Source organism: Notamacropus eugenii, chromosome 7 (genome assembly GCF_028372415.1).
Source record: "Notamacropus eugenii isolate mMacEug1 chromosome 7, mMacEug1.pri_v2, whole genome shotgun sequence".
NCBI lineage: Eukaryota > Metazoa > Chordata > Mammalia > Diprotodontia > Macropodidae > Notamacropus > Notamacropus eugenii.
This window is the reverse complement of record NC_092878.1, coordinates 166,635,466-166,657,238: the sequence shown is the minus strand read 5'-3', so window position 1 is coordinate 166,657,238 and position 21,773 is coordinate 166,635,466. Positions and strand designations below refer to the sequence as shown.

The window sequence follows — 21,773 nt, the reverse complement described above, 5'->3', positions numbered from 1 at the left end:
TAAATGGGGTCAAAAAGAGGCAGACACAACTGAAGTGAATGAACAATAACCACAACGTGCTTTTAAATGTGTTATTTTGTGATGGGCTTCACAGACTGTCTATAGTGCAAAGAAGATGGTGCTGGCCTGCTTCAGAAAGAAGGAACATATTTGAAGATTCTTTAAAAAAAATATTTTTTGTGAGGATTTCTTTTTAATAGCATAGAGGAGCGCAGTAGAAATGGAGTCCCCAAGTTACTGACCACAAAGCTAGGGCTGAATCACCATATGGGTTATATACAAGAAATCATTGGATAACTTGAAAAAAAATAGTTGGCCTCAGAAAACAACCAACCAAGGAATCCATCACAACAGACATCTGTTCCGGTATAACCTGGCTCTAAGCTCTGTCAAATATCTAGATGATAAATGAAAACTTAGGATAATCATCTGACTGTCAAGGCAACCAGATTGACTTGATGAATCCAGAGGAAGCAGTTCTGTACAGACATGGGTTTGGGGCTTCCTGATTTGCATAACTGAATTAAGCTAACTCTGCTAAACCAGCACAAACCATGGTACATAGTAGGATGTTTCTGGTTGGATTCCATTGGATAGAGTTGTAGGGATTACTGGAAGTTTGAAGCTCTTCTAGCTCATGAAGACATCATGACTTCTGAATGCTGAAGGAAATGGGGAAAAATCCGAGCTCTCCCTAGGCAAAGGAAACTAACAACGAACACCTGGGCTTTGGCATCACTAGACCAAACCATTCTCTGAAGAATCAGATCTAGATGGGTCCTTAGAAACCTCTCAGTGGTGCTATAAATTAAATGCCCCATAGCAGCTAGAAGGAGAATTGGCAATGTCATGTTCCAAAGTACTTCTATCATCTGTCACACAAAGGAGTTAAAAGAAAAACTGGCAAAAAAAAAAAAAAAGCCTTGCCCTTGTGTATGATGAAAGAATCACTTTAAAGACTATTAATGTCTCGAAATATGAGCTGTAGGTAATTACCCCCACCTGCTGGGTAAAATTTTTATTACACGTTGCATCAAATGACTCCTAGCAAGGGAGTGAGGAGCAGGAGGGCACGGCTGGCCAGCCCTGCTGGATTATCTTTCTTCCACAGGGACTCGACATCCTCCATGCAACTTCCAAATGTAGAGGCCACATCTGCAAGAAAGAATTGTGCTTAATTAAAAGAGAACAAAAGAAAGGCAGAGGGAGAAGAGTAAGTCTTTGTGGGGCCACCCACTGTCCAGATGATTGAAGAGGCAAGAGTCTGAGTCCAAAAGCCCCTTTGGCTACAAAGTGTCCCAACTCTAGTGGAAACATGGGAAGGGGAATCCTGAAGTTTCTAGTTCAAGCTCTTCAGGGCTTTCTCACAGATATCTTGGGGGTGCTGGCTCCCAGGGGCTTTGTGATATGGATGAACAGCAGGGAAGGAAGGGGTTTCAGTGAAGTCACTGAGGAGTTGAAAATTTAAGTCAAGACAGACTTTGATCGTAACATTCATCGCATTAACCTTCTGATAAGTCAAGAGCATCTGTGGCACTATAATACATCAGTGAAATCTATAATCTTTGAGGGCTTTTGTCTATGAATGAATGAATGAATGAATGAATGAATGAATGAATGAATGAATGAAAAGGCATTGAGTGCTCACTATGTGCTCAACCCTGTGCTAAATCCTGGGAATACAAACACAAAATCACAGAGAGTCCTTGAAGTTAGAGAGCTTACATCCTAGTAGGAGACAACACATAGAGGATAGTGGTGGTTAGGGTGGAGGCGTTTGGTTTGGAAAGTTATAGGAATGGTGAGTGGAACCATGGGGGCTCCAAGGGGCAGTAGAGGCATAGATTTGATTACTGTTCCAGAACTAGGTAACTGGGGTACTGGTGAGGACTGGCAGGAAGTACCATGTACGGTGCCAAAGACATGGTTGGAGAGCATAGTAAAGTTATAGCCATATATGGTCTAAATCTAAGGGAAACTAGGCAAATACCAGCAGAGAGCCCAAGACGGGCACAGAAGGGTTAAGATCTATAGGGTCTCCTTTTGGTAGGACAAATGGTAGGTGGTATGGAAAAGTCAGGGACTGAAGTATCTCGATCTTTGGATAAGTAAAGACTAAGAGACTGGTCTTGGTGCCTCAAACTGAGGTGAGGGTCCTCAGATCTAACACTTGCACATAGTAGTCACTCCATAAATGCTTATTGATTAAATGAACTGTTTTTCATTCTTTTCAGGGAGCCACGTGGGGTGAAAGCATAGGGAGGAGGAAGGGCTGGGGAGCATGCATTTCCCAAACAGGACCCTATTCTTTTACTGATATCCCCAGAGGCACAGGCACAGGATCACGGTAGAGTTCAATGGGATCTTAGGAGTCATACAGCCCAACTTTCTCCTTCTAGATAGATTCTACATTCTTCCCCACGTCTACTACTCTGCATTCCAGTCACACCGGGCTACTGACTCTTCCCTCGGTAAGATGGCAGAGCTTCTGTCCTTGTGTCTGTCCAGTCTATCTGCCCCCTTCCTGGCACATACCACCTCCTCATCTCCACTTGGTAGAATCCCTGGCCCCCTTCCAGTTCCATTCAGGTACTGCATCTTTGATCAGGATGCTTCTCCTGATCACAAAGCACTTTGGTTTAGAAAATTACAGGAATGCTTGGTAAAGCCTCATGCCCTCCCTCTCCTCTGAACACTATCCTTGTTTTCTTTATGTCCTTCATGAAATGGAAGCTTTTTGAGGGTGCAGTCTGTTTCATTTTTGTCTTTCCATACCCATCTCCTAGCCCGGTGCCTGGCACTGGAAAGGAACTAGCCAAGAGAGATTTTAGTTATGGCTGGCTAGTTAGCTAAGCAATCAATCACTCTTGGCAGTTGTATGAATTGACTAATAATACCAGCTGAGGGATTCTCCCTTTCTCTGCCATAGGCTTCCTGCTACACTTTCTTCTTTCTGTCTTCTCTTCCTTAAGTCTCCACTCACCTCCATATTTCTAATTGTGGTTCCACCTCTTGAGGGCAGCCATAGTCTCTCTCTCTTTTTTTTTTTTTTTTGCATACCTAGCCCCGCAAAGGCCTGGTTCATAGGAAGGGCTTAATAAATACTGATTAGGTTGCATTGATTGAGATTGACTAAATTGGGTCCAAGTGGAAGGGAATTTTGAGGGTATCTGATCTAATCCTGTCATGGTAGAGCCAGGGATGGGGGGAACACAGGTCCAGAGAGGTCAAGAATTGCTGAGTTACAAAGCTGGAAGGTACAGGGCTGGCTTGAGAAGCCAAGTCTGACTCCACCACATGGCCCTGCTTGGGGAAGCAGGTGTGACTGCTGTCATTCAGAAAGCAGTTTTGAGTACAATAAGGACTCTTAACAAAAGGACATGATGTTTTGTTTAAAATGGTCTCTTAATCCAAGATGGAGCAAGTCTTTTGGCTGTTTTCAGGCTGGGAATTTGTGATCTGCTCATATTTTCCCTTGGGGTGGAAGCCTTAGATTTCACTTCCTTCACTTGCCTTGAAAAACTTTTTTTTTTTTAAAAAACCTCTGTCTCTTCCTCTCCCTCCTCCTTCTCCCCCTCCTCCTCCTCCCCTCATCATCTGCCTTCTCTTTTTCTTTTTCTCCTCCTTCTGACCTGTTCTTCTTTCTCCTCCTCCTTTCTCCTGTCTCCACCTTCTATTTCTCCTACTCCTGACTCCCAACCCATGACAGCTCTCAAACTCATGGCTGGTAAAGCCAAAGTCAGGTTTCAGCAGGATACAGTCTTGTGAAGATCTCTCAGCAGAAGCTTCCGGTAACATGGAGAAGCCAAATCCCAGCACAGGCTCTGCCCTCTTCCTGTTCCTTCCTGTCAGACAGAGTAGAACACGAGAAAATGAAATTGCAACTCCACCTCGAGGAGTGGTCTGCACTCTAGGAATAGTGCAAATGTTTCCAGCAAAACTTTGCAGTTCATTAGAATGTGAGCCCCCCATGAGGGATGGTTCCCATTCAGAATGAATTCATTAAGCACCTACTCTGTGCTGAGCACATTACAAGCCTTCCCTCACTTTTTGTGCCTCAGAGAGGGCAAGGGTCTTGACCAACATCATGCCATGAGCCAGTGTCCAAAGTGGGATCTGAAACAGGATTCTGCTGACCCCAGCCCACCCTCTTTCTTTCCACAATACTGCCTGGTCTCTCTTTTCTTGATTCTTGTCCCAGTGAGTTATTTTCTTGGTACCTTGCGGTCCTCCTTCACTTACATGAATAAATAAAGGAGTTTGCCGGAAATACTAATGGAGGACAAATCAGAACCATCTCCTTTGAATCCTCTGATAATTAAGGTCTTTCAGCCTTTACTTACAAAGGAATCCCCTATTTAAGAATTGTAAGGGGTGGCTGTCTGCTTTGCTGGGATCCTCAGTACTACCCCATGGAGCACACTGCCCCATGGTGACACATCCACCCCAACAATTCCTTGGTGGGGGTCATCATGCCCTGGGACCCATTCACCTGGATCTCTCTCCTAAGGAGGGAATTGTTGCCCAGCCTGGTTTCAGGCCAGGCAGGAAGATAAAAGGAGAGGTCAGGGATGAAAGTCCTGAGTCACCCCTGCTCCCACTAGAAGAATGTTGTCTAGGTTAGCTGGGGATCATTAGGTTCAAGGTCTGAGTGTCCTTGAGCCCAGGAGTAGAGGTGGCAACTTATAGGCTGCTGGGCTTCCCCACAGAGCATACCTCCATTTAGATGGCTGTGATGTTTCTGGGCACAAGCCATTTGGCAAAAGGACTTGCTGCTGCCTCCACACACTCATGGTACATCCTCTTCTTTCCTTTACCATTCTGTCCTTTGTTATCGTACTCAGTGTGAGCTGTTTTCTAGTTTCTCTCCAAGGCCCACTATGTTTGCTAAGGATGCTGGGAAATCCATTGAATCTTAGTATGACTCCTTGCAACAGCCCCGGGCTCAGCATTCTCCTGAAGGCTTAAACAGCCCAGGATTTCCTGTTTCAGGATGGTCACCAAGCTGACCCCTGGACCTGGACTGATGAGGGAACTTGTTGACATCTTTGATCTCTGTGGCCTATCTACAGTCCCTTTCCCATGCTAGGAGCACACTCACTGCCTTGATAGCAGTGACAGCCACTGACATTCATTGTCCTTCACACCTATGATCTCATTTCTTCTTCTTCCTCCCCCCTAAGTGGCCTTGTTATGGTGCTGGCACATACCTTGTATTTGTGCCTATGTCTGTCCGACTCCTGTGAACATCTTTGAAAGATACGGGTTGAATGACTATTATGGAAATAGGTTTAATATGATTACACACACATAACCCATATCTGATTGCCTGCTGTCTTGGAGAAGGGGAAAAGAAGAGAAGAAAGGAGAAAAATTTGGAACTCAAAGCTTTATAAAAGCGAATATTAAAAACTATTTTTACAGGTAATTGGGGAAAAGTACTAGTAAGTGAATTAATTGGAAAAAAAAGAAATGAGTCCAAATTAAAAATAAATGAAAGAGGTTAAATTTATTATGTATTTATGAAGAGCTGGACATAACAAAGATTCACAGCTTTGTGTCCAATTTTGCTTTTCTTTTCTACTGTGTATAGTTTTCCTTGTTCTTTGGTAAATTCAGAATATAAATTGTGAACCAAAATCATATCTTACCTCATGGAATGGGAGCTTCTCGAGCGTAACACCTAGCACATTGCCAGGTGCCTAAGGAATGGTAGTTGGCTGCTTGGACAAGCATTTATTAAGCACCTACTGTATGGCAGGGGCTAGAGATGTTTGTTGTTCAGTTCTTTCAGTTATGTCCAACTTTTCACGGCCCCGTTTGGGGTTTTCTTGGCAGAGACACTGGAGGGGTTTGCCATTTCCTTCTCCAGCTCATTTTACAAATGAGGAAACTGAGGGAAACAGAATGAAGTGACTTGCCCAAGGTCATATAGTTAGTAAGTGTCTGAGACAGATTTGAACTCAGGAAGAGGAGTCTTCCTGACTTCAGGCCTGGTGCTCTATCTGCTGTGCCATCCACCTGTCTCTGATGAGCTAATTGGACAGGTATATTAATCTCTACTTTATGGGGGAATGAATGAATGAATGAAAGCATTTTATGGGTAGCAGAGCTCAATGGACTTGGCCAGGGTCACCTACCAAAAGTTCTCAAGGGATTTGATCCTCATTGATCCCCCATCCCCAATTCTTTTCTCTTGTCACCACAGAGGAGATATTTCCCAATATTGCTGTCTTGACCTTGTCCACTTGAAATACCTGCTCTGCTTCTCCCACTGTGTACTCTAGAACTGCTGAATGGAGGCGATTCATTAATGAGGTCAGTGCTGATTTAGTGCCCGTTGTGTATAGAGCCTGATACTTGGTGCTATAGAGAAGCGATTTAATTCATCACAATCCTTCATGGAGGTTTCCATCCACCCAGTCTACCTAGATCAGTCTCTTAGAAATGGTGGCAGATAAAATGGCTATCCTTTCCCCTCCCTCCAGTGGTGACTATAGGGTGAAGCACTAGAAGGAGCCTTAAAGGTCATCAGTGGTCAACCATCTCATTTTAGAGATGAGGAAACTGAGGCCCAGACATGGAGCAGAACTGGGATTTCAACACAGGTCTCCTGATTCAATCCTGAGTTTGCCCCCTTATATTGCACAGGTGCTCTGATCCCTTCTTCCCTCCCAGCCCCCAGTTTGCCTCTTTCCATGTTTCTCATGTGTTCCTGGACCAATAAGGTGTGGAGAGCAGGTGAGCAGGCATGGTTGGCCACTTGGGGGCCTTCTCGGTGAGTTTTCAATTGCAGTCAGTTCTAGGGCATGCCTCCATTATCTCCTGGACGCCCTCGTGAGTCCTGGGGAAGGGGGGTGTAGATGGACCACACTTTCTGCCCTGTGCCTAAGCCCCTTTCAGCAGCTCCCCTTCTTGGACAAGGGGAAGCCCTCCTCCTCCAGCAGCTGGCAGACAGAACCCTCCTCATGGGGGGCATTTTCACATTTGTGAAGTCATTCCCCTGGCCTCCCGGCGGAGCTGATTCTGCCAGCCCCCACAGAGTTGGCCTTCAGTCACGTTTTCCATTTTCTGAAAATAGCTTCAGGAACCTTCCTAAATGACTGTGAGATCAATCCATTAGCCTCCAAGTCATCTCCTCACATGCATATTCAGGAATCCTCTTGGGAGCTCTGGGAAAACCCACAGCCAGTCATTATTCTTAATCTAGCCAAGGTCCCTCTGATGATCTGACCCAGAGGTGTCTTTGACTGGCCCCTTCACACCTAGTTTGTCCACAAGCCCTGGGACAGGGCCCTGTCAGTTCTGAGTCATGAGATCCAGGTCACCACTGAATCCATGATTTGTCCAGGGCTTAAGGAGGAAGATTATCGGTAAGGCTGGATGACTTTGGGGAGTCTGGTGTGTTCATAGAATAGGGGTGAGGCCCAGCTTCCAAAAAGACTCCACTGGATGGTCCAACCATAGGGAAACATTTGAGGCACGTGTGTGTGTGTGTGCTTGCTCAAGTGTCCAAGTGTGTTTGGATGTATTTGGGAGGAGAGAGACAGAGAACAAAGGTGTGGCCTGCTCCTTTCCTTATGGCAGCACATGGTGCCAATGAGGTGTGTGAGTCAGGACCAGGTTCAGTGAGAACAGTTTCATCTCTGATAGCCTGCACTCTTGGAAAGTATGCCTAGCCATTGGGAGGCTGTGTTTACATGCACTATGCAGGGCCGGCATCATCTCTAAGAGTCAGGAGCTCTTAATCTGGGGTCCTTGAACTTTTCTTTTAAATATTGTAATAGCCGTATTTCAATATAATGTTTACTTTTGTAATCCTCTATGTTTTATACATGTTCAAGCATTATTTGGGGTGGGGAAAGTGCAGCCAGCAGAGCTCTGATCCTAGAGCCAGGAAGACCAGAGTTCCTATCTGTCCTCAGACACTTGGCACAGGCACATATAGGGTTGGGGTTCTAGCTTCCCTAGTCTTGGACAGTAGATTTGGAGCTGGGGAAAAAGTGAGGATCACTGATTATGGAATCAAAGATCTTCTATTCAAATCCAACCTTTGATGCTTACTACGTGCATGACCTTGGCAAGTCACTTAACTTCCTTGCCTTCCATTTACTCTTCTTTAAAATATTGGGCTCTATGGCTTCTGAGGTCTCTTCTGGGTATAAACCTAGGATTCTATGACCTTGAGCAAGTCACTTAACTTTCCTGGGCCTCAGCTTCCTTTTTTGTAAAATGAAGGGAGCTAGACTGGATGACCTCCAAGATCCCTTCTAGCTCTTGGGCCAGGATCCATCCTGAACATCATGAACCCTCAACATAGGGACATGTTTTCTCCCCAAATTATTTGCTCTCAGCTGCAAAGTCAGGGCAACCACGAGCTAGAATTTTTCTGGCTGACATTGCTTTAGATTTTCATGAGAAACCCTAGTATAATTAAAAAAAAATTCTCTTGGGTCTCTCTGAATCACCAGAGCCTTCCTATGATTCTGCTCCCATCTGGACTAGGCAGCAAGAGCAGGTCCTATTCATTCCAGTCTGCAGAAGCCCTGAGAAGCCTCACTTCCTGCCAGCTTCCCAGTGGGTGACAAAGCTGAGAGTCAGGGGTTGGCACAGGTAGCTCACTCCTGTACTTGCCCAGAAGCAAGGTCCCACAAGGAGAAAGTGGCAGAGCTGAGATTCCTAGCCAGCTCTAGAAAATGTTTCTGCTCTGTTCCCTCAGTGTTCATCTTGTATGTACCCAGATGTTTCCACATTGTGTCCCCCATTAGATCATGAGCTCCTTGAGGGCAAGGATTGTTTTGCCTTTCTTTGTATCCATAGTGCTTGGTACATAGTAGGTGCTTAATAAACGTTTGTTGAGTGATGAATTGATTGTCCAGCCTAGTTTCAAGTTCCAGTCACAGGTGTTCAGGCATTCCTGATGACCCTGTGGTAATGGGGTCTATGGCATAGTCTATGGCAAAGGGTGTCCACTAGTAGGGAATATTTGCTGGGGGGGAGGGCGGTGAGAAGGCTGAGTCAGGCACATCTGCATTCTGGTCCTGTCTCTGACCTGACACAATATCTGAGATCCTGGGTGAGTCCTTTGGCTTCTGAGTGCAGCAGGCAACTCTCTAAGCTGAACACTGCAGAGTGGGTGAAGATCAACATGGACAGGACCATTACTTGACTGGGAGTTCCCTGTGCTGATGACATTACACGTGTCTGGTCCTATGTGCAAAGAGCCCCTCTGACCATAGCCCTTGGGTCCATTTTGTGATTCCTTTCCAAGCCCCCATTATGATAGGGGAGGAAGCTTGAGAAGAAGCCCAGAGGCCCTGAGCTCACATCTAGCCCCTTCTGAATTCACGTGGGCATTTTGATTAGCTTCCTATGCCAGTCCCAGATGACTCAATTTGGGTCTGAAATCCATGCTCACTTCTTGATTTAATTAGAACAACGGCTGTGGGATCTCAGTTCATCTTTTCATCTCTCCTCCTTCCTCTCCCCCCCCCAACAGCTGGCTGGGGGGATTAGGAAGAGGTAAAACTTAAAGCTTTCAACTTCATTCATGTCAAATATTAAACAAGTATTTGTAGGTCTGTATTTAATATCTGTAAAGACTTTTGTAAAATGTAAAGTGCCATATAAATGTTAGCAGCTCTTATCTTGAAGGAGAGCCAGACAACCCAATCCTGGTAACTAACATCCATAGCCTGGGCAGCTGGAAGGAATAGGATGCCTCTTCAAAAAGCAGTGTGGTGTAGTGGATAGAACACTGCTCTTGGACATGAACTGAAAGTAGAGTCAAGATGGAGGAATGAGAGGTCACAACTGCCAGAGCTCCCCTCCCCAAACCTCTTTTGTAATGACCATAGAAAATGCACCAAAATGGATCAGGAATGGGAAAGTCCAGAAAAATTCACCATGAGTATTTTTCCAACACAGAGTAACTTAGGAAGACAAAGGCACTGTGGACACTTGTATGAGGGCTGGCCAGGAGGGCAGCACAGCAGAAGCTGCAATGGGTGGTGGCAGCAGTGGTTTATGACTGTGGAAGTCCTGGGTGGGGGAGCAACCTATTGCCCAGGAATAGTAAGGGGACTGAAAGCCTGGGCAGAAAGTGATGCTAAGGAACCCCTATACTAGCACTGGGTGCAACATTGGGTACCATTTGGCATCTCTGTTGCCCATTGTGTAGTTCTGGGTCACAGTTCCAGGTCAAGCAGGAGTGGTCATGGGAAGCAGGGCCCCTACTTATGTAAGGACCAGGGAACAGATCAAGAAGGCAATGAAAAAATCTCTCCCCAGATCATACTGCGTTGGAAGCACCAAAAATTTACAGACTCCTACTGAGATGTGAAAGTAGTAGGATTTAAAAAGTAGAAACTCAAGTTAGTCATCTCTCCCAGAAGTAAGCAGAGCCAACTCTAACATAAAGTCCAAAGTCAAGGAATAACCTGGAAAAAATGAGTAACAACAACAAAAAAGAACCTGACCATAAAAAGCTCCTATGGTTACAGGGATGCTAAAGACAGAAACTAGGAAGAAGACAATAATTTGAAAATGCCTGTAATCAAAGCCTCAAAGAAAAATGCAGATTAGACACAAGTCCAACAAGAATTCCTAGAAGAGGTAAAGAGATAAAAATCGAGCAAAAATATTTTAAAAAATCAAATAAGAGTAGTAAAGGAAAATTTAGGAAAAGAAATGAGAGCAATTCAAGAAATTGTGGAAAAATAAGAGCTTGGTAAAAGAGGAACAAAAAGTACTGAAGAAAATAATTCCTTTAAAATCAGAATTGGCAAAATGACAAAAGAAGTACAAAACTTCACTGAAGAAAGCAACCTTAAAAAATTAGAATTGGCCAAGTAGAAATTAATGAGTCCATGAGACTTCAAGAAGCAATAAAACAAAGTTAAAAGACTGAAGAAAAATAGAAAAAATGTGAAATATGTCATTCAAACAATAACTGACCTAGAAAATAGATTGAATAGTGATAATTTAAGAATTATTGGACTACCTGAAAGCCATGATCAATAAAGGAGCCTAGACATCATAATATTTCAAGAGATTATAAAGGAAAACTACCCAGATATCTTAGAACCAGAAGGCAAAGTAAGATTGAAAGAAAGTACTAGTCATTTCCTGAAATAGATTCCCAAATGAAAACACCTAGGAATATTATAGCTTAAATCCAGAACTCCCATGTCAAGGAGAAAGTTCTTAAAGTAGTGGGAATGAGAGAATTTAAGTACTATGAAGCCACAGTCAGGATCACACAAGATTTAGCAGCTACCATGATGATGAAGAAGAAGGGGACTTGGGAGGCAAAGGAGCTAGGATTATAACCAAGTAAAATCTATCCAGCAAAATTGAGTATAGTCCTTCAGGGAAAATAGAAATAAGAGCCCTGGGATATAGTCCGTCCTCTGACTAGCTGTGTGCCTTTGAGCAAATCACTTTACCTCTCTGAGTCCACCTTTCTTAATCTGCAAAATGGGGATAGCAATAGAACAGGATTGTTGTGAGAATCTGTCAGTCAACATTTATTAAGAACCTACTATGTTCCAGGCATGTCCTAAGTTCTGCAGATACAAAGAGATATGACATGAGATCTAACGAGATAAGCTATGTAAAAATGTTAAAACTCTAGCACCCACTATTGTATGGTTCACAGTGCTGGGGATGACTGGGAGCAGTCCAGTGCAAATCACAGATCTTCTACCTACTACCTTCCTGTCTTTGGAACTCAGTTTCCTCAGCTCTAAAGTGGGGAGAATTAAAGGCTTAAGACTGGAATCTTAGAAGGCTTCCTGAAGGAGAAGACAATTGAGTTGAGCTTTAAAGAGACAGGCAATGATTCAAGAAACAGAGAGGGGTGGAAAGTGAGTGCGTTCCAGGCATGGCTTCGCATTCACGCTGGAATGTAATATTGATGGAAGGAATTAATTGAATTTTGCCAATGTGAAATTTAAAAAGATAGAAACAATAATAATATAAGTACAAGTAGCATATTGTGTTGTATTCTCATGGAATGGTAATTCGTATCAACAAGTCGCTATAGTCCAGTCTCCCTAAGCAACCCCCTTCCCTATGTCACTAGATGGTGTCTTCTCAAGGAAGATTCCACTTGATAAACAGACAGTGATCGAAGAACAGTAAGGCTAAAACTAGTGTTCCTCAGAATCTTGGCATTCAACATTGCCCATTTGACCCCATGGAATCTCCATCCCTGCCTCATCATCCATGCTCATCACCAATAAACTCATGTGGAGAGAGGCATCATTTCATTCATTCACTCCTAATTCACTCAGCACCTACTATATGCCAAGCTCTACACAACTGAAAGAACCTGGGATACAGCAACACAAAGCCTGCCCTGGAGGACCTTATATAAGGTCCAATAAGGGAGGGGTATTTAGAATATCTTTGCAAACCAGTACACCCAATGCAAGGTAGGGAATGAGGAGACAGAGAAGTGATCCAGACAAGATACTCCAGGAAAATTGGAGGAGACCACTTTCAGCTGGACACATCAGAGAAGGCTTTGTGGACAGGACAGTCCCTGAGCTAGTCTTTAAAGAAACGGGAAGATTTCAACTGGTGGGGAGATGAGGAGAGAAAGCATGGCAGGCACAATGTGATGACTCAGTACAGCACTATGCAATACAATATGGTACACAATTCAATGTGATATCCAAGATAACACTGTATTGTGTTTAGTGTTAGATTATATTTTATTGTATTTCATTAAGGCATTCCAATATAATGACTAATGCTCATTAAAGAAAGATGATACATGGTTGCTTGCCTGTCATTTTCCCCATTAGAATGTAGGTTCCTTTAGAGCAAGGACCATGTTTTTGTATTTCTTTGTATCCCTCAGGGTTTAGCACAATGCTAGGTACATAGTAGCATTGAAGAGAAGTGTTAATATTAATACAGTTTTCTGTGATTTAATCTTAAATCTGCCAAGAACAATTTTATTGAATACAGCCTTACTCTATATCCAAAGCATTTCTAGATTGGAAAGACCGGTCCAGATTGTCAGTCCCTTATGACTCCTGACATGACTCTGTTCCAGGAAAATTTCAGAAGACATTTATAGGGATCTTGATCAGGGAAATGATTACAATATGTTATAATGCATTTTGGGGTAACCGTTCCAGAAACAGTCACCACTCAGTTCCTTCCTGGACCCCTTCTCCTTAATAGTTCTTTCCTGCGATCAAAATCTTACCCTTTCGATTTCAAAAGAGAATATGCTGTCTCCAGATGAGTCATGACACCAATGTATTCAGGTGAGTGGGAAGATGATAATCTCATGGAGACAGGAGTTACACTTGGTTATCCTCACTCCATTTCAGAGAAAAGCTCTAGCCTTTGTTCTCTCTTTTCTAAGGGAAAATTCTAGGTAAGATTTTAGGTTGGAGAAAAAGCATTTCTTAGTGTTTCTAGAGAATCTGAAAATGGTTTTAATTATGCCTTCACAATAGGAAGTTAATAAATGTTTGTTGACCTACTGGAGTTGCCATGCATATGGCATTCAAAGTTTCCATATGGGTTGTATGGACACTGTTTTCTGACCCCCATTTTCAGGTGATGAGACTCAAGCTCACACATTTCCCTAAAGTGGCTGAGCTCGGGTCTTCTGCCTACATTCTTCTTAGTCCACTTGGCTGCCTCTTCCCACCCACCCTAGGATGTTTACTGAGCCCTTGTTTCAGTGGGCAGGAGACTGAGTAGTGCTTTTTAGAACACCAAGTAGTCAGAACTCCAAAGTATCTTGGTGCTCAGAAGGCAAGAAGGGGATAAGCACTGCTTGAGTGCCTACTATGTATCAGGCACTAGGCTGGGTGCTTTACAAATATTATCCCATTTGAGCCTCACAAGAAACCTGCAAGGCAGGTGCTATTATTATCCCCACTTTACATTTGAGGAGAATGGGGCAGACAGATGTTAAGTGACTTGCCCTGAGTCACACAGCCAGGAAGGATCTGGGATCAAGTCTTCCTGACTCCGGGCACGGATCTTTAGACTTTGCGGTGCCATTTAGCTGCCTAGGTGACCTTCACTGAGTCACCTGGAAGGCTGGGTCTATTGAAAGAAGCTCATCAACACTCAATATTCTCACTGGGGAAAAGAATCTTTGTAGAAAGTTTCTCTGATAAAGGTCTCATTCCTAAATAAATAAGGAACTGAGTCAGGTTGACAAGAATAAGAGCTATTTCCCAGTGGATAAATGATCAGAGGATGTGAACAGGCAATTTTCAGAGGAAATAATTCAAGCTATCAATAGTCATATTAAAAAATGCCTTAAATCCTTGATCAACAGAGAAATACTAATTAAGCCAGCTCCCGTCTCCCACCCATTAGACAAAAGAGAAGGGCAAAGGCAAATGGCTAGAGGGACTGTAGGAACACAAGTGTACCTAAGGAGCTGTCAATGAAGCTGTGACCTGGACCAAGCATTCAGGAGAGTGATTCGGAGCCATGTAGCTCCTGGCCAGGTCTGCTTATAGAAGAGGGAGGGGCAGAGGAAACCTGGAGCTAAGGGGGGGTCAACCATGCCTAGGCCATGATACTCCAGCTACTGAGAGACAGATAGAGGTGCAGAGATGGAGACACAGAGAGAAAGCAAGAGAGACAGACAGACAGAGGGAAAGAGATAGAGACAGAAATGGAAGCAGAGGCAGAGTGGCAGAGAGAGAAAGAAAGCAAGAGAGAGAGAAAGAGAGAAAACAAGAGAAACAGAGAGAGATAGACAGGGAGACTGAGACAGGAGCAGAGAGAGAGACTGAGAGGGAGAGAGATAGAGACAGAGATGGGAGCAGAGACAGTGACAGAAAGCAAGAGAGACAGAGGGGCAGAGACAGAATGAGAAAGACAGAGAAAAAGCAAGAGAGAAAGTGAGACACAGGGAGACAGGGAGGAAAGGAGGTGGGGAATAGATGTGCAGCTAACTTGGCATTGCTAACTACACGGTGAGAGCAGAGAAAAAGAGATGATTGTTGTGTAGGCAGAGTTGGGGCTGGGTTTCCAAAGCAGAGCCATCGGGAAAATAGCTTTAGAAGCTGATGGAAACCATGGCTTCCTAGTAGCTGGATCAGTTGCTTTAAAAGAAGCCAGGTGAGTTTTACTATGTGCCTATAAATAACTAGAATTTCTCATGGAGACCTTGGAAATAAGTCTTCCCACTTCATCCTTCAGAGGAAGGGACCAAACAGGATTGGGGAATTAACTTGCAAAGTGTCATACAGCAAAACCTGAAGTGGCAGAATCAGGACTTGAACCCATGACCTTGGAATCCAAAGGCATCACTTTTTCCATGAATCATTTCAAAGTGAAGCTGGTAGTAGACTAGAGTTCTGGCCCTGTTGTTTGGATAGAGACACTGACAAATAGTAGTAGCTGATGTTTCTATAGCGCCTCATGGTTTGCGAAGCTCTTTATGGAGATTGTTTCATTTGATCCCCATTACCCCTCTGTGAGGTAGAGGCTCCTTTCTCATTTTACAGATGAAGAAACTGTGGCTGAGATCAGTAGGGGACTTTCTCAGGGTCATACAGCTGATAAATGTCTGACGAAGGATTTGAACTCAGGACTTCCTCGCTCCAAGTCCAGCATGTCAACATGCATTTGTTAAGTGTTTAGTAGGTTCCAAGTAGCTGGAAATACAAATATAAGTATGAAGAAAGATAATTCCTCACCTCCAGGAGCTTACATCCTAATGTGGGGGTAGGGGCAACTCTGTAAAGCAAACTGGAAAGCTGATAGGGGTGAGGGGGAGGGGAAGGCAGAGGGGAAATCCCCTGGTGGGGTCATGGTGCAGAAAAATGTTCCGAAAATCAGTGATGGAGTCTTGAGAGTAATGATGGAGCATGACACAGCTGGCCTGGGCACTTACCTTAAAATGAAGGTTCCAGGTCAGTGCCGCAGAGTACTCTCTGCATTAAGCTACCTCTGACAGGGCTCTGCCAACTTTCACGGTTTGTTCCTGGCCCAGAGATTTTCTAAAGGAGAATTCCCATAACCTGCCTCCCTTCTCCCAAATCAGCATGGGTCTAAGGCTGTAAGGCACTTCAGGGTCTTTTTAATTGAACAAGGCTAGTGGAGGTAAGGTCATGCAAGTAGCAAATATCAGAGCCAAGACTTGAACCCAGATCCTCTGGCTCACAACCCAGTGACTGTATTAGACCAAAGATTTCTAGAGGAGAGGCAAGGTAGCAACAGCCTTGAAGAAATTCATTGGTTCAAACATTTGTCACCAGGGATTTTCTTGTGTATACCTTCCCATTATTTGGCTTGGTGAGCCTTTCAGTGGAGTCTGTCTTGTTCTGCCTTGAGTTTCTCTTTTTCCCCAGAGGACAAAGGGAAGAATCACCTTGTTCTCTTTGTCTCTGTTTCTGTTTCTCTGTCTCTGCCTCTCTTTCTCCCTTCCTCTCTCTTATTAAGTACTTTTGGACATACCACTAAGTCAGTTCCATCCACAAACATTTATGGAATACTTACTATGTGCAGAGAACTATGTTAGGAAAGTTTATGGACTCTGCCCTCAAGGAACTTAGAATCTAATTGGGGATTCAGTGTATAGAAAAGTTAATTGCAAAGAAATTATGGTATCTAAGTGATACAGACAAGTGCAAATGAGAGCCCAAAGGAAGGACCGTTGAGCTAGACCTTTGAGGAAAGCCATCTGGTTGAGGCTGTAATCCAGAGACAGAATTCTGGTGGATGAAGAGGAGTGGGGAGGTCATTCAAGAAGAGAGAACAAAGTGGGTAAAAGTCCAGGGTTGGGAAGACACAAGGTGTGTGTTTGCGACAGCGAGTAGACCAGCAGAGAGTCCAAATTGGAAAGTCATCTGGAAAGGTGGGCTGTGACCCACTGTAAAAATTCTCAAATCAAAATCTGAGGAGTCTGGAATTGACTCTGGGGACCACAGGAAGTCATTCAAGGCTTTAGGAAGGAGAGTGATGTGATGAAAGGAATATTATGGGAGAAGAATCTGGATGTAGTTCAGGAGAGATTGGAGGGGGAAACCCTGAGGTAGAGAGGCCATTTATGAGTTATTGCAATAATCCAAGCAGGAAGTAATTGTGGCCTGAACCAGGAGAGGGCCCATGGGAAGGGAAGGGAGAGAAAGGATAGAACTTAAGGTCCTTCTAATAATGAAGGCTCAAATGACTTGTGGACAGAATGTGAGCTCCCTGAGGGTAGGACTTGTTTCCTCATTTTTTTATCCCTAGCAAACAGCACAGTGCCTTGGACATGATTAGTGCTGAAAGATAGATGTTTGCTGAACTGGCTTGTTTCAGGTACTATTTATTTTTATTTTCCAGCTCCTCCCAGGATTAATAAAAATAACATGATAAGTAACAATGAGAGCAATGATAATGGTCTCTACCTAGAATTTATATGGTGCTTTAAGGTCTGGAAAGGGTTTTACAAATCTATTTCATTCTGTCGAGAGCTAGGCAACCTCTGTTAGTAAACAAGTTTGAGCTGGACAGCGCTTTAGAGAGTACTGAGGCACCTCTTCATTCCAGAGATGCCCGGAGAGCAGAAGGGAGTTCTCCCAGTGCCCTTGGGACAGTATGTAGCCACTTCTAGCTCTTTCTTGTAGGGTTATCTGGGCTCTCCTCACTGGATGAAGCAATATAAGGGACAGGGTCAAGAAGTACTGAAAAGGAGGTTGCCTTCCTCGTGATTGGTGTCTCCAGCTTTCCCCTGCTCACTTCCTCTGCTGTTTGATTGCCTCTGCTGTTTGCTGTAAGTGCCCAGACTGTTTTGTATCTGTGCTCTAACCCTCCGAGAACATTGTCCTTAAGTGTCCTTGACCCTCAGCATGTACTGTGCTGGGCTATGACTTGCACTGGCAAAGAGCATGGTTGAAAACCCTCTAGCAAAGAATGAATGTTGCTCATGCCAACATTGTCATAGTAGAAACCATGGCCCCATATCCTGGCTCTTCTATCTATAAGCAATGCAACATTGGGCAATCAGCTTCATCTAATATTGTGCCTTAGTTTCCCCAACTGTAAAATATAGATCATGTTTTCCTCTGGCAGACTTGTTGGGAGGAAGGGGATTTGGAGAGAGGTGAAACACTCCAGAAATGAGTGGGAATATTTGGGCAGTATTTTTGTTTGGCTAAACAGCAAGAAGGTTTCATACTCTCTGGCAAAGGCATCATTTGATTGTCCCATTTTTAGCCAAAGGGATTATTTCCCAATCAAACTGACTCTGTTCTCCTAAGGGCAACATTTTCCACAACACTTGTTTGGAAAGGTCATGAGACTTCCTCCTCATTGAGGACATTCCTTCCTCACTGAGACTTCCTCCCTCTCTCTCCTGCCTCCAGAGCTTCAGGTAAGATGGAAATTAGTTGGCTAGGTCCTGCTTTGAACATGTCAGGGCCTGTGGGAGGGTCCCAGCCCACCCAGGAGGACCTTAGGCTGATTTCCCATTGAGAATGAGCAGGTAGCCTCCAAGGCCAACTTCAGGTTCCACCATAATAGGTCTAGAGAGTGGCAGGGAAGGATTGAGCCCCTGATTAAATGCTTGGAGCAGAGCACCTGGAGAGGAACTGGGCCAGAGAAGGGTTCAAAAATGGGCCAATCCAGGAAAGGCTAAAGGAATGTGCTTATGTAACTTAAGGAGAAGAGGCTTGTGGGACAGCTGATTGACTGTCATTGAGTGTGCCAGAAGGGCAAGGTGAGGGGCAGATGGGAAGCAGAATGGGGCTGCCGATTTCCTTTTGGGAGATGGTGAAAGCCTGCCTGGACAGCAATCATTCCCATTTTCCATTCGGCCAACACTCGGTCTTGAACAAAGCATGGAAGAGGAAGATGGCAGCTGTCCAGAAGTGTCAATGGGGGTGACTAAGGAAGAGGGGATGACGATGGGACAGAGAGCCCTGGATTTGGAACCAGATGACCTGGCTTTGTTACTTGCCACTGATGGGATCTTGGACTGGTCACTTAACTTCTCTGGGCCTTGGTTTCCTTGGCTGTAAAATGGGGGTTTACACTAGATGACTTCTAAAATCAATTCCAGTTCCAAATCTATAATCCTTTAGACAGGAGAGCCTTTAGAGACTTCTCCTGACATGTTCTATTGGGATCATATCGCAAGCACCACAAGCTCTTCTCAATGAGACTACCAAGCCCTCAGGAGAGATCAGGCTCCCAATCTCCACAAATAAAGGTGGGGATGACTCATGGGCATGAAGGTTTGTATGCTCCAGGTCTAGAGCCCATCACTCAGAGGAAGGCTGTCTGTATGCCAGCTGGACTCCCTATTTAAGTGAGGTCTTAGACAAGAGTCATGTGAGAGGAGATGTGCTGCAATCAGCACTACTGAGGGGGCACCCACCTCAAGGAGACTATAGATCTATCTTGAAGAGCAGCTCTGGGTTTGCTTGGCAAGTTTGCTTTCTGCTTCTGTAGAGCCCAGCTGGAAAAAGCTGCTGGTGTCCTGGAGGCAGTGTAGAGACAGCTGTCAGCCCGCCCTCCCTGGCACAAGGCCAGGCTGCAGATCAGCGAGCAGGTCTCTTCTCTCTTCTTGCTGGGCCCCATTTGGCTCAATCAGTCTGTCACGTCCAGCCTGAGAAGGGCCAGCTCCAGGAAAGGTAGAGGATTGGGGGAGGGGATGAAGGTGGAGTCTGGGACTTATCTCCGATTTACAGATTTCAAAAAGAAAACCAAATGATGGGCTGAGGTAGGGCCTGAGAGGGGCTGGTGTCTGGTTTCTGGATTCTTGTCAGCCAGCCATGCTTTCCCTTCCTCTGTTAAGCTCTGTATGAGCATGTGAATGAATAAATACACAACTATAATATGTCCTCTGGGAACAAGAGATTTTCATCAGATTGGCCTGGGCATGAAAGCTAGGGGGTGGGGGGTGAAGGGGTAGAGGAGGGGCCTGATAACTCAGAATCGAAGAACCTTATATCAGATCTCAGAAGGGTGTTTCCTTCTCCCCTCCCCCCCCATCCTTGAGAAATATCCCCAACAAGTGGCCAATCAGCCTCTGACGGAAGACTTCCACCAATGGAAGCAGCCCATTCCCATGTTTGGGCAGTACTAACTGTTACTGGTTGAGGCAGCTGATGGCTCAGTGAATTAGAGCTCTGGTCCTGAAGTCAGGAAGACCTGAGTTCAAATCCAGCCTCAGACACGGACTAGCTGGGTGACCCTGGGCAAGTCACTTCCCCCTCTTTGCCTCAGTTTCCTCATCTGTAAAATGAGCTAGAGAAGGAAATCCACTCTAGTGTCTTTGCCAAGAAAACCTCAAATTGGGTAATGAGGAGTCACAAATGACTGAACAACCCCATCATTAAGGAGGGTGGTGGGAGGGATATTCTCCCAGAGGTAAACCCCCTTCTCTCCAGAGCCTGGAGTGGGAGTTGGTCAGCTTGCCTATAGCAGGAGTGAGGGAATTTCCAATCACCTTAATGTTGAGAGGTCTGGATGCCTCCAGGAACTTCTGTCATCAAGGGTGTTCAGGGGGTTCCTGGGTGAAAACAGCCTATGCATCTATGATCTTAGGAGTGAATGTGAGTGAGCTAGCAGCAGGTGTAGCAGCTTGGCCTTAACTGCCTGCTCATACTTCCAGAAATTGTCTGCTGGGGATTCTTGGAGGAAGTCACTTAGTAAATGTGTAAGTGTTAGAGAAAGTCACCATCTTATTGTAGATCCAGGGCTTTACCTGGGGATGCCAACCCTGCTGCGTAAAACACGAGATCTTATTGCCCAAATCATTTGTTTGTCCTTGCATTAGCTCAATCCTAGTGCTCCTGTAGTGCTCCACTAAGGGGCTGGGGGAGGAGTTGTATGGAGAAGGCTAGGCTGTGAAGTCTGGCCTTTCTGCAGGTCATCAGCAGTCATGCACTTACCAGCGAGACACTGAATGCTGTGAAGGATGGGCTGCTGAGTCTTTTGCCAGGTTGACTCCAGAAGTTAGGCATCTGTGACTCTAGCTCCTCTTTTCCAGAGTCATAATGGACTTTGTTCATCTGTCATCAGCCCAGATAGCCAATGATCAGTCCAAAACTGCTGCATGGGCCCCACTGTCATGCCTCTGGAGCTTGGCTCAGCTTTGCTGTGGCTCACTCCAATGGACAGTACAGAGTGGCTGCCCAGGTCCAACTCTGGTGTCTCTGGAGAGTGGCTTGGCTTCTCCATGGTTCCCCTATCCAGACTGGCTGTAGGATATCCCTGTTCTTGAACGGAGTAGGTGAGGCAGGAGGACCTTCTTCCAGTAGAGGAGACAGACCTCAAAGGACCAAGGACCCTGGGAAGGAACAGAGAAAAGAAGGGCCTGACAGGACTGTCTGAGCCTCTAGGCCTTGGTAAGGCTGGATTTTGAATGCAGCTCAGTCCAACATAATAAGCTTTAGTAAGTTCCAGGGGACACAGAAACACAAATTAAGCAGTTTCTGCCTTCAGGGAGCTTCAGTTCTACTGTGAAGAAGCAACACATGTACAGAGAGTAAATACAGAGTGATGTGGGAGGTGCCAGGGATCACGCAAACCTGGAGGAAATGGGAAAGGCACTGATAGCTGAGCCTCAGGTGAGGGTTCCAGACACAAAGGTGAAAAGAGTAAAGGGAGACATCTTGTGCAAAAGTATGGAGGTGAGAAATGGGATGTAGATGGCTTGAATTTGGCCAGAAAGAATAAGACTTCTGGAGAGGAAAGGGAAAAGGAACTATCCAGTCAGGCTATCCCAACATTTTCTTTGAAACCTCAGAATTACTCCTGGATTTGGGATCTCATCATTTCAAGATTTC

At 44.8% G+C, this 21,773-nt stretch overlaps 1 long non-coding RNA gene across 1 annotated transcript; it reads right to left on the bottom strand.

Annotated features, from left to right (window-relative positions):
- Nucleotides 1-975: 975 nt before the first annotated feature.
- Nucleotides 976-20,944, bottom strand: LOC140514941 (uncharacterized). Its single transcript, XR_011970777.1, has 3 exons — nt 20,877-20,944; nt 3,633-3,845; nt 976-1,155 (listed from the first exon to the last, which is right to left on the bottom strand). It is a non-coding gene; the product is annotated as an uncharacterized lncRNA (long non-coding RNA).
- Nucleotides 20,945-21,773: the final 829 nt, after the last annotated feature.